Genomic DNA, 7,571 nt, shown 5'->3' with positions numbered 1-7,571 from the left:
AAATTCTCCACCTTGTTGTCCTACCATTGCCTAATTAAAGCATTGATTCTTTTATTTCTTTTAAGAAAGCTCCCTGTCCCCTCTTTGCTGACTATTTCTATCTCGTGTTTTCATTTTAATCACACACTTTGCTGAAATGATTGTTTGCAGAATTTATACAATTAATTTGACTATTACTTTAGAAATGTATTCATCATCACTTTCAGAGATTCACTTGCAATTCTACTTCATTCTTCATCATATAAAAATGGTCCACCTCGAAGCAAGCAAAGCTGTTTGCTGAGTTAATTCTACTTTATCGGTATACATCTTATCTTTCAGCGATCTGTGAGATATATCTCTCATATACGTGTATAAGTTTGTGTGCACGTGTGTGCATGTATATACAAACGTACAAGCAACAATGCATGAGACAGCCTAATTTATAAATATGTATATACAAAAAACACACATATATATTTATATATGAATAATATATAAATATATAAATAAACACATAAATAAGTAAATATATATATATATAAAAATACAGAAATATATAAGAATTATTTTAAATGACTAGGTCCCCTATTTCATCCAAAAATCTCATTGGCCCCACAGAATTCTATTCTACTCAGTTTTCATCAAATGGAATTCATTGCCTCCTTCCTCACACTTTTATTCTCTTCTCTACTCACGTAATTTACTTTCTCTGCCCTTCCATATGCTAGTTGAAAAAGAACCCACAGATTTTCTCTTCAAGTAGTACAAATTCTCCTTTATGAATGCATCGGTGTGCCCCCAAGAAAAATCCCTTATTCTTCTCAGTCATGTATAGTAAAATGGTGGTGATTTATTGTTCTCAGAATGTCTTATGTGCTGCATATCTCTTCCGAGAAGTGCTTAAACACAAATGAAGTTTCCGTCAGAAACTGGAAAGTGGCATTTTCTCAGGAAAATTCTCAGATGGAGGAGTGATCTATCATCACATCTTCTAGAATAGTCTTAAACTGAGCAGTTACTAATGTCATAACTGAAATCTGGTGCAATAGTTATTTCAACACTTTATCTTGTCTTTATTGTAGAATTACTGGAGAACGACCCTGATGCAGTCAAATTTTAAAAAGCATTGTTGAAAATGCTTGTGAGTGTCTCCTGTAACTATTTGTTAGCACGATGGCTGCAAAACATCTTTTCACCACCCTCTGTGTGAAAATCTTCCTCCTAATACCTAACCTAAACCTCTCCTGTCTCAGTTTAAAACCACTCCCTCTTGTCCTATCACTATCAACCCATTTAAACAGCCACTACCCCTCCTGTTTATTCACTCCCTTCAAGTACAGAAAGGCTACAATTAGGTCTACTCTTGTAATGAAGTTCACAACAGCAGAAGAATTGAGAGAAATGGAAAGACTTGCTGCTTGCATTTGTTTGGGTGCTGAACTATTTAAGGAATAATGAAGCAGAGTGGATCAGTTCTGATCTTCCTGCTGGATGGATGTGTGATTGTGATCCTGTTTCTATAAGTGTATATACAATGTACTTTCTTAAAACACAGCAATAAATTTTACAAGATTAAGGTGTTATTTTTCTTTTTTTCTTTTTTTTTTTCCCCTTGTTTCGAGGCATGTAACTCTCAAACTGTGATCTGTTACTCTGAAGGAGCTACAGATGATTTATGCAAGTATATGTGCAATTGGAATTCAGCTCATTACTACATTTTTGTTAATGACCCTGGAGACTACATTGTCCTCCAGTCATGAACAAATAGCATGATTATACACAATGATATAATAGTTAATAATGATTGGTCTAATTTGTTATGTCATCACCTCAGTAGCTTTAGCTTCATAATTTTTTTTTAATTATTATTCTGAAACAGTCGTACTAACAATTTATAAAGCAAAAATGTGACATAAGAAAAGAAAAATCTGCTTAATTTTATAAGGAACTTGCTTGTTTTCAATAATGAGTTAATTGTAGCTTTTCATCTGTCTCTGGAGTTTTCATCTTCCAATTTCTTTTCTTATTTCATTCTCTGTCTTCCAGTTTAACCCTGTATAATTTCATCCCTCGGAAACAGAGACATGCTAGCGAACAATAGGCTTGAATCAGACTTAGGTCAATATTTCATTCATCGTGATTGCAACAGCTGCTGTAAACATATATCACATGGAAAAACTAACCTTCATCAATGAATACTTGATTAGTATAACACAATGTAATCAATTAGATGGCAGAAGAGAGGATTATCTTGTTTGTTATCAAATTCCTGTCATTAACTACTATTCCTGATCCTCAGTGACTCTGATTTCTGTCTCAGAAGTATTTCTTACAGTAATACTGTAGCTGTTACAGTGAACATTGTGCTGCTGTTTACGCACTGTTGGTGATTGACCTCCCATGCAGATATTAGCCTCGAGTATTTATAATTCTTCAAGAAACAAAAGTCATGTGTTCATTTGATAAGATGACTTTTAGGGACAGTATATTTCTCTTGTGGAAGAAGAAAAACACCAACAGAAGCAAATCTTTATTCTAGCTTCATTCTGATTTTAGTAGTTGCTGTATACATTACAGATTGAGTATTCATACCCCCTTGGCATCATCCACGTCTGGTCAGGCTAGACCATCAGGCAATTATTGTTTTTAGTGTTCACATAGGTTCTGTTGATCTTTCTGTTCTCTTACTGTACCTAACAATTCCATAACAACATAGACAGATGGTTCCTAAATGCTAGAGTTTCATTTAAATATTCAAATCTGTTTTACTCTTGAAGATACTCACTTTTCTTTCCTTTTTTTTGTTGTTTATTTTTGTTTTGCTTCATTGTGTTGTGCTTTTAACAATCTATCTAAAATACTTTTCTCATTTTCTCCTATTTGTATCTGCTCATTTTGAATTATTCAAAAAAACAAAACAAAACAAAAACCAAAACCAAAGAAAAACACAAAGAAAAAATTACTGTCAGGATGTAAAAGAAAATGTGGAAAAAAAAATCCAACCTCAAGAAAATATGTGATTTGAGAGTCAAAAAAGGTATGGAAATCACTCGTTTGATTGGTTACCTACCTAGAGCAGCCAAATCCAGAAGCATGTTTTTCAAAATACTTTCTGCATATTAATGTTTCTTTTGCTGTATGACATCTTTCTTTTCTTGAATGTGTGCAAAAGTTTGGGGAGGAGAAAGACTGGGAAAAATGCCAAAGGGATATAACCACTTGAAGAACAATAAACTTAGTAGTTTGACTTCTTGCCCTAAGGATACACTAGCAACTGAGGGCTCCTTATTTGTAGGGTTTGATGGCAGCCTGCATTTTCTTGAACTGTCAGACATGATTGCCAAAGGTGATGATATTATGGCAATGAGATTATGACAAAAAGATTTGATTCTTTGTGAGAAACCTTCATGTGCATTGTCAGAAAATGTGAAGAAATTGGAACTATAAGCAATGAGAACAGACATAAAATTTCTAACCTAAGAATTGCAAATGTATGATTTTATTTATTTATTTTGCATCACCAGCTCTCAGTAAAAATAAACTGGAATGAGTGGAAAGGACATTTGGAGTTTCGAATTGTAAGTCTTTTTTTTCAGCTGAGAGAGCCATTCTGTAAATATTGCCTTTTAAAATGGCTACCTGGGATGCTTGGAGCTTAGAACATCTCCTCCCAGTTATGTCTATCAAAGCAAATAATAAGCAGTGCTCTTGCTGTGCCACTTTTTCCATTATGCTTGTCAATGAAGAAGCAGAATAAAATTCTCAAGATGTGAGAAAAATGGAACATATTTAGTTAGAGGGATCTTGGACTCACTTGTAAAGTATATATTTTCTTTGAAAATGTTAAATTATTTGACAGACAGGAACTGAGAATAACAGCTTTTATTTTCTAAACAACAATTACATATGAGTGAAAAATATGTATCTGTGTAACTCAAAAAATAGGCTTAATTTTTTGAAGGATCACACAGATGAACACTTCAGGGAAAGGTACAGATGGCTGCATATATCCTGCAAACTCATGGATGTTATAACAAAGGCCAAATCCTTTAATGGAAGTATCTGCTTGTTCCTGCACACGTACTCCAGCTTTATTTTGGTTTAGAATTCTGCAGGCATGATGAACTTCAGCTGCACATAAGGGGAACAATAAGGGCACCCATGAAAGCATTGAATTGTCTGTAAAATAGAATACAAACTGTGTTCTCAAAACTGGAACAAAAAACTTTTTAAATGTCCCTAGAAATTCCTGCTACATTTAGAGAAAAAATATTTTTAATAGAGGTCTGTTCTGAGGCAACATATGCTGGCTTCTGTGTACGTATTTTGTTGTGGTTTCTTGGTTTCCAATTCTTCTGGCAGAAAACCTGAGCCTGATTTCTGAATTTAGCCACACTGGCAGATATTCCTGCCTAACTTGTTAAATCAGCTCCTGAATAACAGTTGATTTCACATTTTAGGCATCAATATGTAACCACAAAACTGAAATCAGAATCAAGTGCCGTCAATCAAAAATGTTAAGAATAAAAGAAAGCAGTCATCCCCCTATCCTCCAGCTCTCTGGCTGTCTGCCATTTTGTAAAGATATTTTGGTCTCTGCAGCTCAGTCCTTTTTTTTCCTAATTCCTCCTTGTGCAAATGCTTGTTCTCATGTGTCTTTCTCTTTGCTGCGGGCATAGTGCACCTGTTTGAAAGGAGCATATTACTATTTCTTCTTCTTCTTCTTTCTTTTTTTTTTTAACAATTTCCCAACTGCTAGCCCTGTTGGCAGAAATCCATCTTCAACAGCTGAGAAAGCAGAAGAGCTAAAGCCCTTTTGCTACTTAGAGAGCTTCCTTCAAGTTTGTGAAGAGCTGTGTGACGCTACCAAAGCTTCCTTCCCTCACTTGGAATCTTGTTCTGAAGCTGAAATTTCAGCAGTAGTGAGGCTTCCCACTTATTTAATGAGAGGGATTTGTTTCTGAAGGACATCCAGTCAAGGGCATGGATAACCTTTTCCTGACCTGCTGCTTAGCTCTTCAACTTTGTCAGCACTCCTTATAAAAATATGAGATCTATTCCATATTGAAGAATTTGATATACCCATTTTTCTTTCGCAGAGTTCAAATCCATATGGCATTTGCTTCCTGCTGATACCTCCACGCCAGGAATCTCTTCAAAAAAGTAACCAAGACTAAGAGAGAAATGCATAATATGTTCTTTGCTCTGTATGCTCACAAATCTGAGCTCTGTTTTAAAAATCAAAACCCAGGAGAATACTCCAGTGAAGACCAGGAAATCCTAACTCCAGTTTAACCTGGATGTTGTAGAATTTCCTGTGTTGGCAGTCACAGAAATGAATCACCTCTCTTTGCTACATGTCTCACAGCAGTGATGTATCCTATCGCCCTAGGGAATGGATGCCAGGTATCAGTGGTGCTGCGCAACCAGCAGTAAAGCTTGTGAAGTTGGGGTGTATTTACAAATTCTGAAGAGCACATTGCTGCTTATGTCTCACTGCTCTCCTGGATCTGAAGGGCTTTCAGGTGAAAAAAACATTAAAAACATATTGTGATTGATAAAGAAGACTAGGTTTTGAAACTGTTCTTTTGAGTAGGAAGGTTCAGTTTAATCTGGTGATTCAGCATTTATTTGCACACTGGACAGAGACAAGCTAGGTGACAATCACACTATTCTGGCAATGAGATCACGAGAACAAGTTAAAATGAAAAGTATGTTAATTCATACTCTTCATGTAAACAACACAACTTGTTTTCCAGTCTCTACTATTTGATGTCTCCCCTTTTGCTGTTCTGGTCTGCTCTTCATATTAGCGTCCTACACCAGTAATATGTTTTTCAGTGCATCTTATTATATATTAGTCCAGGAAAAATGAATTTTAGGATGATACCCCCATTAAAGATTTACAAAGATGTCTCTGTGAGAGATGCCTGCTTCCAGATGTGAGTATAGTGTGAAGCAGCCACTTCTGTGTTTTAAATTTTTACAAACATGTGGTTTCCATTTTCTTGAATTCTACATGTCAGTCAGTTAAAAAGACCTGATACATTTTAGATTACTGTTCTTCAATAAAAGACATTGTCCTGGCAATGTCCTGGCTCTTGCCCAAGGGCAAGAGAAAATGTTCTGACTACGTTGGGATTTGTTCAGCTCTTCTTAAATCTACAACATATCAGTGAGCTATAGACATGTTAAAATGTCTATATGTTTTATGTTAAAATTAAGGTCAGTCACAACATGATCTATAAATGGTGAACGTCCTGAAAACAAACAAACAAATAAACAAACAACAACAATTAGAAAAAAAAGTTGTGGGAAGGGTCCATGGTAAAGAAGACGTTATACAAAGGATTCAAATTAGGCATTGTCAAAAGTAATGATATAATGGAATTAATTACCATTACTGAGCATTCATCACTGAAGTCTATTTATGAAAAAATGTGGAAATCAGGTAAAATTGATGTTATTTGGAAGAGGAGTATGGGGTAAATAACATAATAAGTTCTGTTTGGTCATAGATAGCAGATAAAAAAAGATAAGGAGCTGGGCGTGGCTGCTAGGCCTAGTTAGTAACTTGGTAGTTGCAAAATACATTTCCAATGGATAGAAAGTGTTAGGAAGCAGAAAGTTCATTTGATACAAACATTCCTCACAAAGTCTCTCATATGTATTCTTAATGCGCCATTTTGGTCTCTATAGAAACAGTACACGTTACTGTACACTTTCATTTTTATGATCTGCAGGTTGAAGAAAGATAATTCATGAAAATACTTTTTTACACGTGCACAAGTGCCATCTCACAAAGAAGAGCCACTCAGTTTGGTGATTATTTTCTTCTCAGATAATTAGATGGGAAATAGAGACAGAAGCCCTGGCAATGATCTTAGTTTGAAAGATGACCATTTCTGACTAAATCTAAAACATTCAAACAGGAAGGGGGAGGTTTTAGCTATGATGAGCACATAAGTAAGAAACGTTGTCAGAGGAAGAGACAACACTAGAGGCTAAATCTTTTTTTATATGTCAGCTAAAGCCTCGAGTGAGTAGTATGTTTTGAATTGTCTATATTATAGTGAATCACTTCTATAGTTTAGAATTTGACTTGGTATAGGGATATTGGCTTTTTGTTTATTTAATATGTTAACTTTTCTATATCAGACAGCGTTTCCATGTGTTGCTTATGGACGTGAGCTATTATAAATACAGCAGCATGGGTAGATACCCTGGAGTACCTGCAACCGGACACATAATTAAATGTTTTCTGACGAATACCAGGAGTCAATTTTTGGTGCTAAGTGTTTATTCCCTTCAGAATGCTCAATCCAGGATCTTTCTTGCAAGGAAAAGCTAGCAGAGAGGTACATCTCTGACTTAAGAAAACATCTGAGCCTTCCCAAGCGTGCTAAGGAATCAGTACCTTTATGCAGTAGGTACAGTTCTTTCATACATTCATTTACCTAATATTGACAGAACTAACAATGTGAGGCAACACGAACATAAAGACATGTGAAACAATGAAACATGTTAGTGACTTAGTGAGCATCTTTGAATTTAAAGATCAGAAAAGCAATCTTCCAAGCTATCTTTTT

Source organism: Meleagris gallopavo, chromosome 3, assembly GCF_000146605.3.
Source record: "Meleagris gallopavo isolate NT-WF06-2002-E0010 breed Aviagen turkey brand Nicholas breeding stock chromosome 3, Turkey_5.1, whole genome shotgun sequence".
Taxonomy (NCBI): Eukaryota; Metazoa; Chordata; class Aves; order Galliformes; family Phasianidae; genus Meleagris; species Meleagris gallopavo.
The sequence above is the reverse complement of the archived record's forward strand: the minus strand, read 5'-3'. Positions refer to the sequence as shown.